Source organism: Neopelma chrysocephalum, unplaced genomic scaffold (assembly GCF_003984885.1).
Source record: "Neopelma chrysocephalum unplaced genomic scaffold, ASM398488v2 Primary Assembly neopelma1_94, whole genome shotgun sequence".
Taxonomy (NCBI): domain Eukaryota; kingdom Metazoa; phylum Chordata; class Aves; order Passeriformes; family Pipridae; genus Neopelma; species Neopelma chrysocephalum.
Window position 1 is genome coordinate 4,818,725 of NW_020897756.1, and position 19,843 is coordinate 4,838,567.

General features: G+C 51.2%; 1 protein-coding gene across 1 annotated transcript in view; it reads left to right on the forward strand.

The window, feature by feature from the left end:
* The window catches only part of RALY (RALY heterogeneous nuclear ribonucleoprotein), a 120,466-nt gene that overhangs the window by 45,527 nt on the left and 55,096 nt on the right, over positions 1–19,843 (forward strand). The gene's annotated exons all lie outside the window — the stretch shown is intronic.

The following is a 19,843-nucleotide window of genomic DNA, read 5'->3' on the forward strand; positions in this document are numbered from 1 at the left end:
GGCCAACAGACATGGCACTGTCAGGACACGAGCCTGGACATCCCCCAGACCCAGCTTGGCCAGGTAGGCTGAGCTGAAAGCACCTCTGTGAAGAAGAGGTTTTGTGGAAGGATGGGAGAGGATTTAGGGATGATCTCCAGTGACAGCATGACCTGAGTGTTGGGAAATACTGATCCAGAGTGACTGTGGCTGTTGGAAACTCGCTGTGCTTCCTGAGGTCCATGAGGACCAGAGGTGGGAACTCTCTGTCTGCTCGGGTGGGAGTTTTTTTTGGGGAGAATGGAGCAGCAGGACTTCAGGTGAATAAAACCTGGGGTTTGCTTCAGCAGAGGGAGAATGAAGATTTCAGGCATGAAGATGGAGTGGTGTAATGTTTTCAACAGTGCACTTTCCCTTCCAGTTCCCAGGCAGATGGATAAAAACAGGAATCACAGATTAACAAAATGGTTTGGATTGAAAGGGACCTTAAAGCCCATCCAGTTCCACCCCCCTGCCATGGGCAGGGACACCTTCCACCAGACCAGGTTGTTCAAAGCCCCATCCAACCTGGCCTTGGACACTTCCAGGGATGGAATCCTCAGTTTCCAGTTCAGCAGGTTTTACAGTCCTGGTGTTTTAATGGGTATCACAATTGTTTTTTTCCTTGGGAACTTATATAAGAGGGAGAAAATAAAAGTGTGATCAGGTAAAACCTCTCCTCACATAGACAGGAGCTGTGCTGCTGTGTGATGGACCTCAGGAGACACCGTGTGCAGCAATCCAGGAGTTTCACACTTCTTACTTGATTTGGAAGTCTAATCCAAGAAACTCCAAATAGCAGAGGTGTAAAGATTCACCTGAACTTTTCCAAAGCCAGATCAGGCAGTTGAGGGAGAAAGGGAACTTGGGTTTGCTTCTGATTTGCCTGGAACCATTTCCTGCTCCAGCTTAGTGTATCTGCCCATGCTGGTAATGGGAGTATTTTGACACAAAGTAGGACAAAAAATTTCTGGCATGCAGATATGTTAAACAAATGAACTGGCTAAAAACCCCTTTCTGCATGAATAAGACAACTACAGTGCCCTAATTCCATAGACCAGAATTTAACTCAGCAAATGAAATTACGGGATTCAGCAGCGTTGAAGAAATACATGATTTATTTATTATTGACGACATTTTCACAAAGGACACTGCCAGAAACTTTGAAAAGTTTTGTTTTGGCTGCTGGCACATGAAACAGTGCTTTAAACTGTGGAGCCTTCTTTTTGTACAAGGAATTTACTGGAAGTGGAGGAAACTGTCTTTTCTCTGGTGAGTTCTTTGCTTTCACAGGAGTCCTGAACTCTGAACGCTGTGCTGGTTGATTATTTGCTTTTCCATTTTTCCCTTCTCCCTCCAGTTATTGGTGGCACACAGGATAAAGGTTGAAGCTCCTTATTTCTTGGGAGGTGTGGTAAAAACTGTGGAAATATCTGTCATTCAGGCAGTTGGAGAAGAACACTGAGAGCAGAGGAGGAAGGCTGGTGAAAATGCCCATTATTCCAGCAATGAGGGGAAGGTCATGAAAATACCTGTTATTGAGTCCATCAGTGCAGGGTTGCAAGTGTCCCATAACGAGAGGATGTGGAGCATCCTCAACAAACACTGGATGGGGGAAGTTTTGTGTGTGTCTGAGACGAACCCCGGTGTCAGAGGGGCCGTCCTCGTGTCTGAGCACAAATAAATCCCGACTCTAATCACCTGCTCAGGTGGTTTATGAGCTCCAGCAGTTCCTGTCCTGCCAGGATTAGGGTGGCACTTGGTGGCCCTTTAAGCCACGATCTGTGGTGACCTTCTTAGCACCCCGTGGGCCAAGGAAGGATGTAAGAGGTTCTTAATTTAGAGGAGCTGGCGGGTCAGGGGGAGGTCGCAGGTGTCGGTGCCCGGCGGGGGCAGAGCTGGGCGGGGGCTGCAGCATCTGGTGTGGGACAGGGACCTCACAGGGGTCAGGATCCACTCTAAACCAGCCAAACTGTGGGACTGAGTTGCCCTCTGTGCCTCAGAGGCCTTTCCCAAGGCAGTGAGTGGGCAGTGGGATCACTCTTGTGTCTCACTCTCGGGTTGGAATTCGGTCGTGTCTCACTCTCGGGGTGGAATTCGTTCCAGAGGCTCCACAGGTGTCCTGAACCATCAGAAACCATCAGAGGTCATGGTGTGGAGGTCACAAACAGAAATTCCTTCCAAAGCTAATGCTTCCCAACCTTTATCTACTGTGAAAAAATGCAAAGAGCAAGTTCAAACTCCTTTCTAAGCTCTCTGGAAGGATTGCCCATGTCCATGCTGGCTGTGATCTAATGGAATGGGCAACACTCTGAGTGGTTGGCTGGAGGATGTTCCCAAGTATCTAGTTCATCTGGAACAGGTTTTGTTCTGAGCTAGGATCAGGTTTTCCAGTGAGAGCCAAGTCCTGACCCACTGAACTGCCATTCTTCACACTGGAGCCTTCAGAGATGGGCACTGGGTGAGTGAGTGGAAGAGGAGCTGCTAATTAACCCTTCATTAACAGCCTCATGGCTCTGTCCCTGTGGTTACCTGGGCTTTAAATAAGCAAATTAATTGCCTGAAGCTCTCAACTGCTCTGCCAAAGCAATAGGAAAGATGCCAAGTGATGGATGCAGGACAGGCCATGGTCAGACCCTCCTGCTCAGGACCTTCCTTCCTGCTGAAGGAGCAAAAAGCTGTGTGACTCAGGTGTCTCTTGGTATCTGAGAAGAGCAGAGTATTGGGTGTGATTTAAGGTCAGCAAGGCTGAACAGAAAATCAACCCTGTGTTCACACAGCAAACATGATCCTGTGCATTGCACTGTGCCTGCTTTGGGATGTAAAACCTTGAGAAACCAGGGAAACTCCAGCATGTTGTAAATTTAAACCTATAAATTCAATCAAAACACACTCAAAGAAAGCCACGGGTTAATAACACCTTCCCAAGCCAACAATTCATCTCTAGAGCTGAGCTGGCTTCCTGTGATCAACCAAAATGTTTGATTCCCTTAAGAGCTGAGCAAGCCATTCATAATGAACACTCAGTTTTCTGCAAATCTCGATCTTCTCGACGTGTGACGTCGATTTAAATTATCTGATTGGGGGATTTTGGGGGTTTTTTATCTTTTCATTTCCGGATTTGCTTTTTGAAGTATCTGTTTCTCAGAGGTTCTCAAGACTCGAAGCTTAATTCAGATTAAGGCAGTGTGTGAATGGAAAGTGTCAAATCTTTTCCCAAATACCTGCTTGTGTAAACACCAGCTGGCAGCTGATGGCATGAGCCCTTCCTTCTGCCTTGGTGGAGGGATAATTCCTGTGCTCAAACTTGGGCTGAGAACGTTTGCAGAATGAAACCTGAGAGGTTTCTGAGTTGCTGCAGAGGGAAAGTTGGAGCTGCCCTGGGTGTTAGTGGTGTCTCACAGGAGCATCCCACGTGTTCCTTGAACAGGAACCCACCTGGAAGGAGCTCGGAAGGAGCTCAAGGAATGCTCACGGTGGGAGTGGGGTGGGTTGTATTTATCACCTTAAATCCTTAGAGGAACAAGCTCATGGCCAGAAGGACTGGGTTCTTTTCACCTCTTTCTGAACCACCAGCTCCTCACCATTTGTCTTGTCCTCCCCATCACCTACAAGGTGTTTTCTGCCTCTCCTGTCAAGAGCCAGTCACTGAAGTACTAAATGGAGGGAAAGGGCAGGGGACAGGATTTAATGCCACGTTTCAGTGTCTGCCTCAAGGTTCAAGTTCCCTCCATAATTTCCCAGATTCCTTGTTCAGCTGGCTGGGCTTCAACCATCAAAGGCCTCCAGTCAGTGTTGAGGAGCTGGGCCTGGATTTACAATCACACAATCATGAAGGTTGGAAAAGCCCTCTGAGATCAAGTCCAGCTGTCAACCCAGCACTAAACCAGGTGCAATTCCCCAGTTTCTCAGTTCTCAGCACAGAAGAGAACAGTCTTTCTGCTCCAGCTTGAGCTGGTGTTACGCCCATGCAGACACTGCTCCAGGAGGTGCTCACACACTGGGGAGGAGACAAGGGACTCCTCAGTGCTGCTGCTCCTCTCTGCCCTCCCCTGCCCAGCTCCTGCTTTCTGGCTGCATCCCTGAGCACTGGAGCTGCAACATGAGTCAGAAAGCAGAAGTCAAGGGGAAGCCTGAGAATGAAAATACAAAAATAGACCTCTCTTTGCACATCTTCCCTCAGCCTCCCTTTGCAGGGCTGGATGGGCGTGTGCCTGATGGGATCTGATGGCTCTGACCTTGGCAGATGCATCAGATGTGACATGTGAGCATGGATTTTGTTATTGGCTTTTTAAGGAGAGAAATGAAGGTTAGCAAGAAATGCAGAGAAGACAAGCAGAGAGAGATGGCCACATTCCTTCATCCATAGAAATCCAGGCCCGAGATTTGCTTCCAGCTCGGCCTGAACAGGAGATTTCAGGAAATGAGCCAAAAAGTTGCTTATTTTACCATCCCCTTTCTGCAGCATTTCATTATCAGATGTGCTGCTTCTTGAGGCACTGACCTTTCACAGGCTGTGCTGTGACAAGAGATGTGTGTAATGTGAGGGCCCTTGTGCTGCCTGCAGAGGTTGGGCTGGATCCCTTTCCCTGTGTGCTGGGACATCCAGAGGCTGTGGGATGATGCCACACACCCCGTGTAACATGAGGTAGGGTGGGGGTTTTTTTCTGCTAAAATCCTTTCTTCTTCATTTCTTCCTGAGGGTGGAGGTTCAATTAAAAATGCAGGATTGGTGGATCAGTGAGGATGACCTTGGGATGACCCGTGTGGGTCCCCCAGCTTTCATCTGGTAGGTGAACTCTGCAGAGACTCCCCAGGGCAGTGGGCACGGCCCCAAGGCTGCCAGAGCTCCAGGAGGGTTTGGACAATGCTCTGAGGGACAGGGTGGGATTGTTGGGGTGTCCTGGGCAGGGCCAGGAGTTGGACTGGATGATCCTTGTGGGTCCCTTCCAGCTCAGGAGATCCTGTGATTTTGGTCACTTGGTCATGGGCTGTTCCCAGTCCCTTCACAGGACAGGGACAAACAGGGACCATGAGAGCCTTGGTCTCCTGCCTGTTTTTCCTGGAGAAAAGCCTTATAATCAAACCTTGTTTCCTTCCTCCACATCTTTCCCTAAAAGCCTGGGTTTGCCGTGCTGGGAACCAGGACGTGGTGCCTGCTCCCTGTTCACCTCCCCTGGGTCATCTCCTCAAAGAATCATGGAATCATGAAGGTTGGGAAGGACCTTGAAGATCATTGAGACCAACTGTGGACCAGCACAGATCCACCACTAACCCTTGTCCCCAAATGCCTCATGTTTTATAAACACTCCCAGGGATGGGGACTCCACCAGTGCCCTGGGCAGCCTGTGCCAATGCCTGACCACCCTTTCAGTGAGGAGATTTCCCCTAAGATCCAGTCTAAACCTCCCCTGGCACAATTTGAGGCTGTTTCCTCTTGCCCTTGTTACCTGAGAAAAGAGACCAACCCAGCCCTGGCTCCACCCTCCTGTCAGGGGGTTGCAGAGAACCATAAGAAATACAAGAAATACCCTTTTCTTCCTTTCTTTACATTACAGCTTCCATGAGAATGTACCTGCTCCCTGTTACTTGTGGGGTGCCATGAACCATCCCTTGGCTACCTACAGCCCTGTTCAGAAGCCAAAGAGAACTTTGCTGGGGCAGGGAGAGGTTTTTGGGCCTCTGAGCTTTCTCTGCTGTTGTTAATTATCCATTACCTCTTGTCCTGCTTCCCTTACAAGCATTCCCTGCCTGACCAGTGTCCCCTGGGACCTGTGAAAGTCCTTGTGCTTCTTCTGGTTGGGTGGCTCTGAATCTGTTCCTCGTGCCTTGATCTTGCTTGTGCTCCTCCTGCTATAGCCCAACATTTTGCTGCATTCTTTTATTTTTAATTTCCTTGCCATAGCTTTGAATGCTTTTATTATTCCTTCTTCCCTCCTCTGGCATAGGTGTCTCTGCTCATAATCCTCTTAGCACTGAGGCAGCCTGTTCATCTCAGAGAAAGCTGCTTTAAAGGCAGGTGTGAGCCAGGCTTGGCCCATTCTTTCTCCCCTCCTGTGATTTGAAGGGCCAGAAAATATTTGTGGAATCCCTTCACAGGATCACAGAATTGCTTTGGGTTGGGAGAGACCTTAAAGCTGATCCCATCCCACCCCCCTGGTGTCCCTGGGCAGCAGGAGCTGGGGATGCCTGCAGGGAAGGCTGCAGGGAGCCTGGGGGTTCCTTCTGGAGAGCCAGAGGGGAGTCCTGGAGGCAGCAGGCTCCACTCTGACCTGCTCACCCCTTCCCTGGGGCTCAGCATTCACATCTGGAAGACACCCAGGTAAAACCCCCCACCCTGCAGCAGCTCCCACCTGGTGCTCAGCACAGGGGCCAAGAACACTGTGCTGGTCCTGTCCCAGGGTTGTGCTTCTGTCTTTGGGGGTTAAAACCAGTTTGCTCTCATTGTATTTATGGTAATCTTTTTTTTTATTTAGTAAATTGTGACTCTGACTTGTAATCTCCCTGTTAAACCAGCACAGGGGTGGGTGAAGGGAACCACTGGCAGGAAGGAGGGGGGAGTCAACATCTTGCTGCATTTTGGCCACAAAAGCCAAGGGTTGGAGCTTGGTGTGTCAGCACCCCCACCCTGGCAATGCTGCCTCTGGCTGGGAGATGCTTCCCTTCTTCTCCAATGGTTTCTTACTTCTTGGAGTCTTGAAAATGCATTTGTCTGACCCTCCCAGCCTTTACAGCCTCTGCCCTGGCTCTTATTACACCTTCCAAAGCCTCTTCATTGCCTGGGTCCTCTAATCTTTCCAGCAGCACCCATGTTTTATGCCTTGGTTATGCCTCCCTTCCTTTTAATTAATTTTTCACACTGCCTTGCTCGTCCCTGGTGCCCTCTTTGATTTAATTTATTGCTCACTAGCCATCATAACACCTGGGCAAGCCTTTAATTCATCTCTTCCTGTGGCCCATCACCCCCCTCTGTCCTCTCCTGTTATTGATTTCTCCAGTTTGATTTCACCCTGGGCTCTCCACCATCCTCTCCCACCCTTCCCTCCCCCTCAGAATTGCTTGGATGAATTCCCTCCTTCCATGAGTGACTTTGTTGCCTTGTAATTCCAGGCCCAACAGGGCTGGGATTGCTGCTTGTTGGGTCCCCCCCTTGCTCATGGTTGGCTTCCACCCCAAGTGTCTCAAAATACACTCTGAGTAATTGTTGTGATAAGGAAAAGGTCCTTTTCCAATGAGCCTCCTCCAAATGGAAGAGGTTCCATGGCCATGACCTGGTGTAGCTTCTCTGCTGAGCTTCTCAGGGGCAGGGATGGACTTGCTGGGCCACAGAATCCACCAGATTCCAGCTCTGACCAAGAAGTGCAGTTTGTGCTCTCAGCAGCCCTTTATTCCTGCCCTTATCCTGGAGGTGGGAACGTGCAGCAGAACCTGCCCTGCAGAGCCCTGGCTGCTCCCAGCCCAGCTCTCCTGCTGCCCTGAAGCTTTTACATGTAAATAGTGAGGAAACTGTGGAAAGGAAGAGGGAATAAATAACTTTTCTTTGTCCTTCAGCTGCCCTGTGCCTGCCCCAGCCCAGCTCCCTGGGGTTGGGTGTGCTCAGGCTCACACCAAGAGGGAACCTCCAGCTTTGCTCCCTGGCTGTGAGGGACTGAGAGCTCTGATTCACCACCCATAAATGGTCCATTTACTGACAGACAGTTCCTGCCATTACCACAATGGGTTGGGAAAGCACATTTCTGCAGATACACAGGTTGTTTGGTCGTCTGTGTCCATGGGATTCTCAAGCTGAGCCCAAAAGTGGGAGAGGGTCAGAGGATGGGAACCACATGTTTTTGAAAACCACACAGCAAGGCAAGAACTCGAGCTATTACCTGTAAAACAGGCACAGCACAAGGCCTGCTGTGACTCAAAATTGGGATTATCTACATAGTTCCCTGAGCTGTTGGTGCTAAAAAGTACTCTGGATGAAGCTGTGCTTGTATATGGGATTTCCATTTTGATGGGATGTCGTGGAGCTGAGCTGGTTATGTCTGATGAAGGACCAGGGTGTATAAGGGGGGAGTTTGAAACTGTCTCTAGGAAAGGACATGGTTGGATATATCCTGTCCTTTCCCAGGAAAAGGTTCTTCCCCCAGAGGGTGGTGGGCACTGACCAGGCTCCCCAGGGCAGTGGGCACAGCCCCAAGGCTGCCAGAGCTCCAGGAGGGTTTGGACAACGCTCTGAGGGACAGGGTGGGATTGTTGGGGTGTCTGTGCAGTGCCAGGAGCTGGACTGGATGATCCTTGTGGGTCCCTTCCAACTCAGGATATTCCATGATTCTATGATTCCATCTCCTGACTCCCAGGCCACCAAATCCCTGGAGTACCACAGCCCTGGGATGTGATCACCACAAAGGGCACTGCCTGGGTCCTGTAAAGCTTAGAAGATCTTAGAGAGGTCCAGAGGAACTAATTGAGTATTGTTGGTTTAATTGGTGCTTGGTTATAAACACTTGTAGTTCCACAGTGAGATGTGGGAATGGTTAGGTTTGACATGGGAATAAAAGATGGGAACTATGGCACTGAAACAGTCTGTGCCCTGGGGGAGCTGCTGCTGCACTCAGCAGAGGTGTGGGATGGGCCCTGAAACCTGGGAATTCAGCTCCAGCCAAAGGCAGACCTCCCAGGTTCAGTGCCACAGCCTCTTGTTGGACTCGATTTTATTCTATTTATTATCTTTTATTCATCTATCATTTTAGTTCTCCCTATTTTCCATTCTCCCTCCCTCCTTTGGGTTTGATGTGGTAGGCAGAATCACCCCATGAACTCTGAAGGTAGGTCATTCCCTGCTGCTGTCAGGGAGATCTGTAGGTGTCTGGGAGGTGCTGACCCTTTTTTCCAAATTAAGAAGCTCTCCTTGTCCATCTTTGACAATTTTTATCAATGCATGGGAAAAGTAGACCAGCTTCCTTCTACCTCTACCCACACATGCAGAAATATCCTTTATTCCTGCAGGAGCAGCCCCCCCATCCTTCCCATCTTTACCCTCCCTGACATTTTACAAAGGCATGGAGTGACAGGACAAGGGGGAATGGCTTTAAGCTGAAGGAGGGCAGGGTTAGATGGGATATTGGGAAGAAATTCTGATTGACTCAGCCTTGCAAAGGCTGGACTCTGCTTCTCCAGCTGCCTGGATTCCACAGGACTCACACAGAAAAGAGGAACTCGGTGTGAGAGCAGGGAATGGCTACAAGCTGGAGGAGCGTGGATTGAGATGGGATATTGGGAAGGAATCCTTCCCTGTGAGGGAGGGGAGGCCCTGGCACAGGTTGCCCAGAGAAGCTGTGGCTGCCCCTGGATCCCTGGAAGTGTCCAAGGCCAGGCTGGATGGGGCTTGGAGCAACCTGGGCTGGTGGAAGGTGTCCCTGCCCATGGCAGGGGGTGGGATGAGATGATCTTTAAGGTCCCTTCCAACCCAAACCATTCTAGGATTCCATGAGACAGCTGTTTGCAGAAGAGATTTTGTTTCCCACCTATCAAAGGAGACTTTCAAAGATGCTGGAGACCATTTGGTCAGTCAGTGATATGGCCAAGGAGGCTTGAGATTGTACCTGAGACTCCCTTTGTCACTGCAACTTGGGCAAAGCTGAGAACTGCAGAAGAAAGCTGTACTTTGCTGTTAGACCTAAAAAAAAGGGCCTCTGCTTTATTTTTTGTGAAGTTTGTTCCGAGACAGTAACTGACAGCCCGGGATGTGTTTGGATCTGTTCAGATAATTTATCTTCTATTGTGAATTGTGGTTCTTTTGTGAAGCACCCCAGGCCCCTCCACGTAGGGATTGATTCAATACATCTGCCTTCCCCTGGGAATGACATCTCTTCCCCTCTCCACGGGCTCTGTGCAAACAAGGAGCTATAAATAAACACCAATATCTGTATTTGCAGGGGGTGCAAAGCTGCTCTGGAGCTTTTCCTTTGTACCTTGTAAACAAAAATGGACCGTTAAGGGATTGCTGGAAGTCAGAGCTGGGCAGAAATCAGGAACACACAGAGAGGCTGCTTTGTGACATGTTTATTTTTCAGTGCTGTAAAAGCAGGTGATATTATTTTGTGATTTGAGGAAAAAGCATATAAGGGATGGAGAGTTTTTAGGAAGGACCAGCCAAGCCTTTCAGTGGCTTTTTCTTTCTCGTGCTCACAAGCAGAGTATAAACGGTGGAGTTTGTGGTCCTGGAGGGTCGAGGCTTGATGGACTGGCAGAAAGGATGCACTGGGAGGGGGTGGAGGAAGCTGCAGTTGCCTTTCCCAGGTGTGGAAAGTCTGCTGGGACACTCTGAGAGGAGATTTGGGGAAAAAACCTTGTTGTTGCAGGGCCTTGGTGCTGTGGGCTGAGGGGAAGCCTGAGCGGTGCCTCCTGTGTGCAGTGGTGCAGAGAGGAGCTGGACATGGAGCAGCAGTAATTGGAGCTGCTGAGAAGCTTGAGGAGCAATGTAAAATTTAGGTTCTTCTCTGATTTTTGCTTTTCAGGTTCTGCAGTGAGGGAATTCCTGCAGGCATCTCACCCTGTGGGTACAGCTCGTGGGCACCTTCAGCATGGGGAGCGTGTCCAGGGAAGGGAACGGAGCTGGGGAAGGGGCTGGAGCACCAGGAGCAGCTGAGGGAGCTGAGGGGGCTCAGCCTGGAGAAAAGGAGGCTCAGGGGGGACCTTCTGCCTCTGCAACCCCTCTGACAGGAGGGGGGAGCCAGGGGTGGGTCGGGCTCTGCTCCCAGGGAACAAGGGACAGGATGAGCAGAAACGACCTCAAGCTGTGCCAGGGGAGGTTTATATTGAATATTGGGAAAATTTCTTCATGGAAAGGGTGGTCAGGCACTGGCACAGCCTGCCTGGGGCAGTGGTAGAGTCACCATCCCTGGAGGTGTTCAAAAAGTGTGCAGATGTGGTGCCTGGGACATGGTTTAGTGGTGGCCTTGGAGTGCTGGGGGATGGTTGGACTTGATGATCTTGGGGGTCTTTTCCAACCTTAATGATTCCATGATTCTGTGAACCTGCAGGGTGAGTCCATTGGGATTGTCCTGCTCAGAGCTGGCAGCCAAGTCCCTGGCACTCAGTTAAGAGCTGTTCTGTCACTTTATGGGACTGTTTTTCTAAGAGAAATGATCCCAAAAACTGGTTCCCTGAGCTTTTTGTTGAAGCAGTGGCACTTCTTCCTCATCAGCATTTTCCCCAGAGCTGTCTCCTTGGGAAGTTGTAATCCAGAGATCAGGAGCTCCGTTTTGGAGCCACCTGTGGCATAAAAATCCTTCACCATCTCTCAGCAGCATCCATGGAATCTCTGCCAGCCACTCCCTGCTGCCTGGCTGTCCTCTGGCTGTCCTCTGGCTGTCCTTCTGTCCTGCCCTCAGAACTCCTGGTGGTGGCATCCCGAGGGGGATGTCCCCAGGCTGCAGGAACCTGGTGGCAGCTCCACCTGCAAACTGGTGAAGCCCCTCCTGGGCCAGCCCTGCTTTGGGGCACGGCACAGCAGGGCAAGGGGAAGTGTCCAGTGCCGTGGTGTCTGCACTGGGAATCGTTTGTGGAGGCAGGATGGGGAGTGGACATGGAGCTCCTGCCTCTGGCCCTCCCTGTGAGCCCACCCAGAGCCCTGGTGGCTGATCCCAAAGTTCCTCCACCCCGAAAGCCTCTGTTGGGGCTGGAGCTGGAGCAGCCCCGAGGGGGGTGGGGAGGCTGAAGGGGTGCAGGAGGTCTGTGATCACAGAATCATGGAATGGTTTGGCTTGGAAGGAACATTAAAACTCATCCAGTGCCACCCCCTGCCATGGGCAGGGACACCTTCTACTAGCCCAGGTTGCTCCAAGCCCCGTCCAACCTGGCCTTGGACACTTCCAGGGATCCAGGGGCAGCTTCTCTGGGCAGCCTGTGCCAGGGCCTCCCCACCCTCCCAGGGAAGGATTTCTCCCCAATATCCCATCTATCCCTGCCCTCTGGCAGTGGGAAGCCATTACCCCCCATCCTGTCCCTCCATCCCTTGTCCCCAGTCCCTCTCCAGCTCTTTTGGAGTCCTTTTAGGCACTGGAAGGGGCTCTCAGGTCTCCCTGGAGCCTTCTCTTCTCCAGGTGAACCCCCCCAGCTCTCCCAGCCTGGCTCCAGAGCAGAGGGGCTCCAGCCCTTGGAGCATCCTTATGGTCTCCTTGCCATGAGGATGCTCCTCCTTGCCACTTGTTCTAACACCTCCATGTCTTTCCTGTGTTGTGCATCCCAGTGCTGGAGGCAGCTCTGCAGTTGGGGTCTCACCAGAGGGGAGCAGAGGAGGAAAATCCCCTCCCTTGAGGTGACCATGACCTGACATTGCCTCGTGCTACAAGAACAGGGCACTTTCTGCTGCCCCACAAACCACTTCTGCTGAGTTCAGTGAGACCCCATGGATGAACTTGCCCTGTCCCTCAGTCCCCGTGCTCTGCCTCACCTCTTTTCACTTGCAGCAGTATTTCTGTGGTGCTGCAGGAGTCCACCAGGCAAGTTTTGGGCTTCTTTGCCTTCACCTTTTGCACCATCTGTGCCCACTCCTGCAGTGCCAGGGCTGCTGTGCTGGTGCAGGGAAGTTGTTCTCAGGCAGCAGCATCACCAAACTGGGATGGCACTGCCTGCACTCAGCTGACTTGTGTTTCCTTCTTATCCTTGGCATTAATATCAAACTTGCAAAATCACAAGGTATTAGGTTTTTATGGAGACAGTGCTCTTTGTGTGACGAGACAGCTGATGGAAGTCTTAAAACTGCAGGTGGGGAGCTGCCAATCCATGTAAAGCTGTGCTGTATTAGCACTGTGATATCAGAAATATCCCTCCTGATAGCAGGAGGATCCCTCCTGGGGAGAGCTCTGGGAAGCAGAGTGTGTGCCTGGGCATGTGTGTGCACACAGCTCCGGGCTGGAATCCACAGTCTGGCACATCCAGGATGCCCCCCCGGGAATTTGGATATTGGTGTGGGAAAAACAGGCAGAAAAACACCCCATTTCCAAAAATGTCATGTTGTGAGGCAGCCCCTGAGGCAGGAGGAGGGGACAGGGCTGGGGGGGCTGTTCTGGGCTGTCCCCAGTGGGGTGTGTCTGCACAACTGGGGACACTGGGGAGCTGCCAGTCCCACCATGGAGGTGCTCAGTTCTTGTTCCTCTGCCCTCTTCCATATTCATCTTCTCCCTTTCCTGGTGTGAGACCAACCATGGCCAAGTGTGAGGTCCTGAGCCCGCCCAGAGTTTGGGGAGCCTGCCTGGCTCAGGGGCTCAGCTCATCCAGGGCAGACAGTGGGAGGGATACGTGGATGTCTGGAGTGACATTTGGGCTGGGAACTAAAACAAAACCACTGGATTTGTAAAACCAAGAACCTGCTTTCTGTTGGGCCACTGGTATTTTTCAGTTCTAAAAATAACTCAGATCAGGAGGCAGGAAACAAACTGTATAATTTATAAAATCAAACTGTTGTGGTTGTGGTGGACTGCAACATCTTCAGAAAATTCTTTTCTCCTTTTCTCACTATAATTCTCCACAGGGATCAGGCTGGTTTTTCCCCACCTTGTTCCAAACAGCAAACACAGCTCAGTTACTGCTCATCCCTCCAGGATTCATCATTCTTTTGCCCTGTAGCAGATCCATCTCTTGTCTCAGTGTTTATAGGCAGGAGCCCAGCTGAGATGAAAGGCTGCTAAGGAGGGATGTGTTGCTCTAAAAACTCCAGCTCTGATGATGGAGCAGCTTTAAGTGTGGTGAGAGCAATGAGGGCAGAGCAGGCAATGAATAAATATGGAATATGTTCTATGGAGTAACTTGGTAATTCCCAATTAACGCCCTAATTGCCCCTTTTTTTAATTATTGACTCCAAAATTACCGAGCTGAGTTGCAAATGCTGTGGAATGTAAAAAGGAAGGAAGGACTCTTTATTGACATTTTGGAATTACAAATTATGTTTGTTGTGAAAAAATGAGAGACCGTCTGTTTAATTGGTCGTAGGATGCAATTTGTGAGCACTTAGGTAAGAAAAATACAGCTGTCTGGGGGATCATTACAGATCCCTTTCCTCTGAGTCAGCAAAGTGCAGGGCTGGGAAGGAAACGGATCTATATTCCATAAAATTCAAACTAACAAGGAGCTTGGTCCAGGGGTTGCTCTTGGCTGACGTGTGGGGGCTGTGGTGGGATGGACAGAACAGGTTTGGGGGTTCAGACCTCAAAAAGAAAGAGTATTTCCAAGCTAAATTGGCTTGACCCTACTTCACATTCCCTTCTGGAATGTGGGGCGAGCCCACTGAGTCAGAGGAAGTTTCTGGCTGCAAACAGTAATTTGGGATTCATCTACTGGCTTGAAGCTGGCAGAGGGGAGGGTTAGATTGGATATTAGGGAGAAATTCTTCCCTGTGAGGGTGGGGAGGCCCTGGCACAGGTTGCCCAGAGAAGCTGTGGCTGCCCCTGGATCCCTGGAAGTGTCCAAGGCCAGGTTGGAGCAACCTGGGCTAGTGGAAGGTGTCCCTGCCCATGGCAGGGGGTGGAACTGGATGGGCTTTAAGGTCTCTTCCAAGCCAAACCATTCTGTGATTCTGGAATCTCTCCTGAAAAATAGAGGTGAAAGGCTTATCCTGCTTATCCAGGATGCCTCTCTGGTCTGTAAATGAAAGCACTGATCCCTCCCACCTTGCATGGATTTCCCCCAAAAAAGGAAAATCCAAACTATCTTTGCCTAAAGCAGCTTGTGTTTCCTGCCCCCGTGGGGGGAGGTGAAGGCCAGCGCACAGAACAAAGCTGGGACACCAACTGAAGGCACTGCAGGAAGGTGATGAGGTCTCCAGAGGCATGGAATGCCATGGAATATCCCTAACTCCAGGGAATAAACAGGCATGTGCCTCAACACGGGGCAGTGGTCTCTGCTGTCCAGAGCAGTTTCCCTCAGGAAGGGAATGTGATGCTGGTGGCATTCTGACAAAGCCCTTGGAGAAACACCTCTGGAAGCTCGTTAGTGCAGACAGGTTCATTAACACCATTAATTGGAAGTGAGGGCACACTCCAGGTGGCAGAAGCCTCTGGAGATTAAAGATCAACATTTGGACTAAGAAAGGCTCTGCTCTTACTCGTGTGATGGATCACAGCACCTGGCACAGGATGGGCTTGGAGAGAAGGAAATCAGGGCTGGGTGGTGCCATCATCTCCCATGAGTGAGGAGGAGGAGGGAGATGGGGAGGGGATGGATGGAAGAGCAGGACAAGGGATGGGTGGAAGAGCAGGGCAAGGGATGGATCTAAGAAGGGACCTTAAAGCTCATCTTGTTCCAGCCCCTGCCACGGGGAGGGACACCTTCCACCAGCCCAGGTTGCTCCAAGCCCCATCCAACCTGGCCTTGGACACTTCCAGGGAGGGGGCAGCCACAGCTTCTCTGGGCAACCTGTGGCTTGGTCAACCTGTGGAAAGGTCAAAGTTACATCTCTCTGGGTGGGTCCTGTGCCAAGGCCAACGTGGGAGAGGCCACATGTGATGGCACATGTGATGGAAGTGGGGATTGCTCCTGGTCCACACCAGGATGCTTTTGCTCCCTCAGTGGTTCTGCCAGCTCTTGGAACATTTTTGTCCTTTGGGCCCCATTTTCCTGCTCCTTCAGGCTGTTCCTGCTCCTGGTGCTGGGGCAGAGCATCACCTGCTGCCACACAGACACTGAGCCCTGACCCTGCAGGGCTTTGCCTCTGACTCCAGCCTGGCTTGTGTCGAGCTGGAGATGTTAAACCTTCCCCATCCCACTGCATCCTCCTTGGAAACACCAGAATTCACAGTGATTCCTCCACCCTGGGCTGAGATTTAACTGAGGAGCAACTGGATGTTCCTCCCATCATTTTTTTTCCCTCTTTGTTTCCCCCAGATCTAATCAATGCTATAAAGGGCACAGCAGCACTTTTATTTATTTATCATGGGAAGCAGCACAGCAAACAGTCCATCACTTTTCAGTTTGCTGACCAGTGTCCCAGATAATCAGGGTTTCCGAGTCTCTTTGCAGGGAAGTCCTGTGGGGTGGGATACATCAATAATGCCATGATCCCAGAATGTGGTGGGAAGGCCACCTTTTATGGATTTCGTAGCTCTCCAGAGCAATAACATTGGGGGGGTTGGTTCTACAGAAGAAAAATAAAAAGGGCGAGTTTTCATTCAAGTTTTGTAGGTTAAAAATTACTTTTTCAGTGCAAATTGACAGAATCATAGAATCACAGAGAGGTTTGGGTTGATAGGGACCTTAAAGATCAGAGAATGTTTGGGTTGGAAAGGACCTTAAAGCTCATCTTATTCCACCCCCTGCCATGGGCAGGGACACCTTCCACTAGCCCAGGTTGCTCCAAGCCCTGTCCAACCTGGCCTTGGACACTTCCAGGGATGGGACAACTGTCATAGAAAGGAACTTACTTTGGAGCTGTCACATTTTAAATAAAAGAATAAAAGCTGTAACATTTACTGAGAAGCAGTGAATTGTAACTTGGAGTTTTAATCCAAGAAAAGGGCCACAGTTAATACATTTTTCTATGAGCTTTGTCATCCTATTTCACATATTTCACAGAAAACCCTTTCCCCTTCCTCTCCAGCTGCTCTCCAGGCAGGGGGTGATTTGCTAATAGAAGTGGGAGGATTCCTCAGCAAAGCCCCCTGCATGTGGCAGCTGTTCATCCCAACCCAGGGTGCTGTGTCCCTCTTCCCAAAGTCCTGCAAACCCTCGTGCATCTCATTTGGCCACATCTCCTTTCACAGCACAGGCTTCTTCCTCAAGGGCAAAATTAGCTTTCAAGCCCTGCCAGAGCAGCGTGGGCTGCTGGAGATAAGGGTGACAAATTGGCCTGTGGGGAATAAACTTGGGTCCTTGAATAAACTTGGGTCCTTTAACGCCGTCTCCAGCCTTTGCTGGGATAAAACACAGCCAGGGCACAGCACTTTGGCAGATCACTTATTAAATGCCCTCCCTAAGATGCTGGAAATGTTGGCCTTGGCTCCCTAAAAGGATGGTTCACCCTCTGCCCTCCATCCTCAGTGCCAGCCCATGTCCCCACAGCCTTCCTCCTCAACCATTTCCTGTATATCCACCTCCTAATCAGCAGGAATTGCTCTGTCTCTGGGGTGGCTGGGCTGGAGTTTTCCCTGGATCCCAGCCCAGGCTTTCCTGTCCCTGTGGCAGGGCAGGAGCCTGATGTGGGGCAGCCCCTGATGCCCAAATCCAGCAGCTCTGGCAGCTCCAGCCCCCGGGGCTGGGATCAGCAGGAGCGGGCAGGAGCACTCCCAGCCACAGGGAAAAGGGATGGATTCCACTGCCACAGAGCCCTCTGGCACTTCCCAACAGTGGGAACAACTGCTTTCAGTGCAGACCTGCCCAAAACCTGCTGCCTGCTGGTTCAAGGAGCTGAGCAGAGCCTTGCCCGGGAGGTTTCATGGATTGTGCCAACAGAAGGACTTTCTTAAGCCTCTCCCTTTGAGCTGGGCTTTTCCAGAAGGGAGTTGTTAGACCTCAGTTGTGCCCTCTCCGCTCAGGGCTGGATTTGAGGGAATCTCAGCAGCATCATTTCATTCAGGACCAGCCACGTGGGCGTGAGGAGCAGCCTCAGGTTCCCCCCAGGAGGGTTCCCTGAGGTGTCCCAGGCATGTCCCCCTTGTCCCACCTGTGGAAAAAAGACCTGTTGGCCTTTGCTGGGGCTGTGGGTGTCGAGGAGCTGCCTCAGACACGCAGCTCCCCATTGATCCACCTCCCAAGGACAGTGTTCTCAGTTAGCGGGACTGTCAGGGTGTAGCACACAAATATTTGCTCTGTGAGAAGCACTTGGCAGCCTGTGGGTAAATATTATTAGAGCAGTGAGGAGCAGGGACTCTATTAATGGACTCCAGAGACAAGGCACAGCCTGTGCATGGAGGAGCCCTGGGCTGGGCTGGGCTGGGCTGGGCACCCTGTGCCCCCACCAGCTGAGGGTGGGGCTCCCCAGTTCCCCCCAGAGCCACTCACAGACCCTCATGGATGTGTGTCCTTGGGGGTCAGGGAATGTGCAAACCCTCCCTTGCTTCTTCAGCCCCTGAGAGATAACCCCCCCTGGGTCTGCACTGCCCCTGGAAATGATCTGGAGAGGAGAGAACCCCCAGCACAGACTCCCCACTGGTTGCACTGGGGCTCCCAGGGACTGCAGAGCCCCTCACCAGTATCAGTCCGTGGTTTTCCCAGGACAGCACTGGGTGGAGGGCGGCACCCCCGGGCAGGATCTCAGCCAGGGGTGGGATGCCAGTGGCCTCAAGTTGCACCAGGGGCATTTTAGTTGGGATATTAGTTAAAATTTCTTCGTGGAAAGGGTCGCCAGGCACTGGAACAGGCTGCCCAGGGAGGTGGTGGAGTCACCATCCCTTGAAGTGCTCCAAGAACAGGTGGATGTGGCACTTGAGGACACGGGGAACACGGTGGTGGTGCTGGGTTGATGGAGAGGAATTTTCCAAGCCTAATGATTCCATCATTCTGTGCTGGACAGCGAGCTCCAGGGGCAGGTGGTGGCCATGCCCTGGCCTCAGTGGGTTCCTGCTTGTTCCTCCAGCTGGGGACCACCAGGAGTTTGTCTGTGGGGGTGAGAGGGGCCGCATTGGGAAGGGTCTCCCCCAAGGCTCACTCTCAGTTCCTCCATCCAAGGAAGACACTGGTGTTTCAGCAGGAGGGTTTGCCCACCCTGGAGCCCTCAGATCAATAATGTGATGTGCAGCAGCTGCTGCCAGCAAACTGTGTCCACGAGGCTCATTAAGGGGCTGATGAGAGCAGTTGAGTGTAATTGCTCTCTGTACTTAAAAACTGGCACCGGGAGGAATTGCTGGGATACATTCCCTGGGTGTGAAACGCTGGAAATAATGGAGCTGAGGTCTGGACGTTTGTATTCAGAGCAGCATTAAAAAAAGCAGAGCTGTGATTTAAGGCAGCAAATAAAACCTTTCACCTGGTGCTGCAGTTTTACACAGACAGGTTCTTAGGGCTTCTTCTGCAGGGAGCCCAGTGGCAGAGGAGGGGAATCTGGCTGGGCTGGGATTCCCAGGCTGTGGTCCCACATTCCCCCAGTCTGTGGCATCTCCCAGGAATGCAGTGTTCAACCACTGCTCTGAGCCACGGGCAGGTTTCCCTGGGGATGGATTTCCCTCAGAAGAAGCCTGGAGGGTCTGTGGGGTGTTGAGATCAGCCCATCACCATCACTGCACTGTCCTGGTGTTCCCTCCCAGTCCAACCCAGCTCAGCCTGGCAACCTGTGAGTGATTAAAGTGCCTCTTTCAAACACACACACAGTTAAGATGTCAGCAGTCAGACTCTCCTGTCCCCCCCGACACTTGTGCCAGTGGTTAATCATCTCCCTGTTATAATTTGTGCCCTTTATCTCATTTGAATTGGTTGGGTTTCAGCCTGCAGCCATTTATTCCTGGTCTGTCTTTACCCTTTTGATTAAAGAGCTTTTTCCTATCCAGTATTGTCTGCACATGAAAGTTCTTACACAGAGAAATCACATCACCTTCCCATATCCCTTTTGATAACCTAAACAGAACAAAGTCTTTAATTTTCTCTTTGTCAAGCATTTTCTTCAACCCTGGAATCATCTTTGTGGCTCCATGTTGTGCTTTCTTTTTTTTTTAATCTGTAAAATTTGGATGTTGAATTGGGTGTTTCAGTTTTCAAATCACAAATGCAAAGGCCCTGCCACACCTCAAACCCTGAGTGTGGGGACTGACCATGACCTGGACCTCACCTTCCAGTGAGCAGGTCCAGAGGAGGCCACGGAGATGCTCCAAGGGCTGGAGCCCCTCTGGAGCCAGGCTGTGAGAGCTGGGGA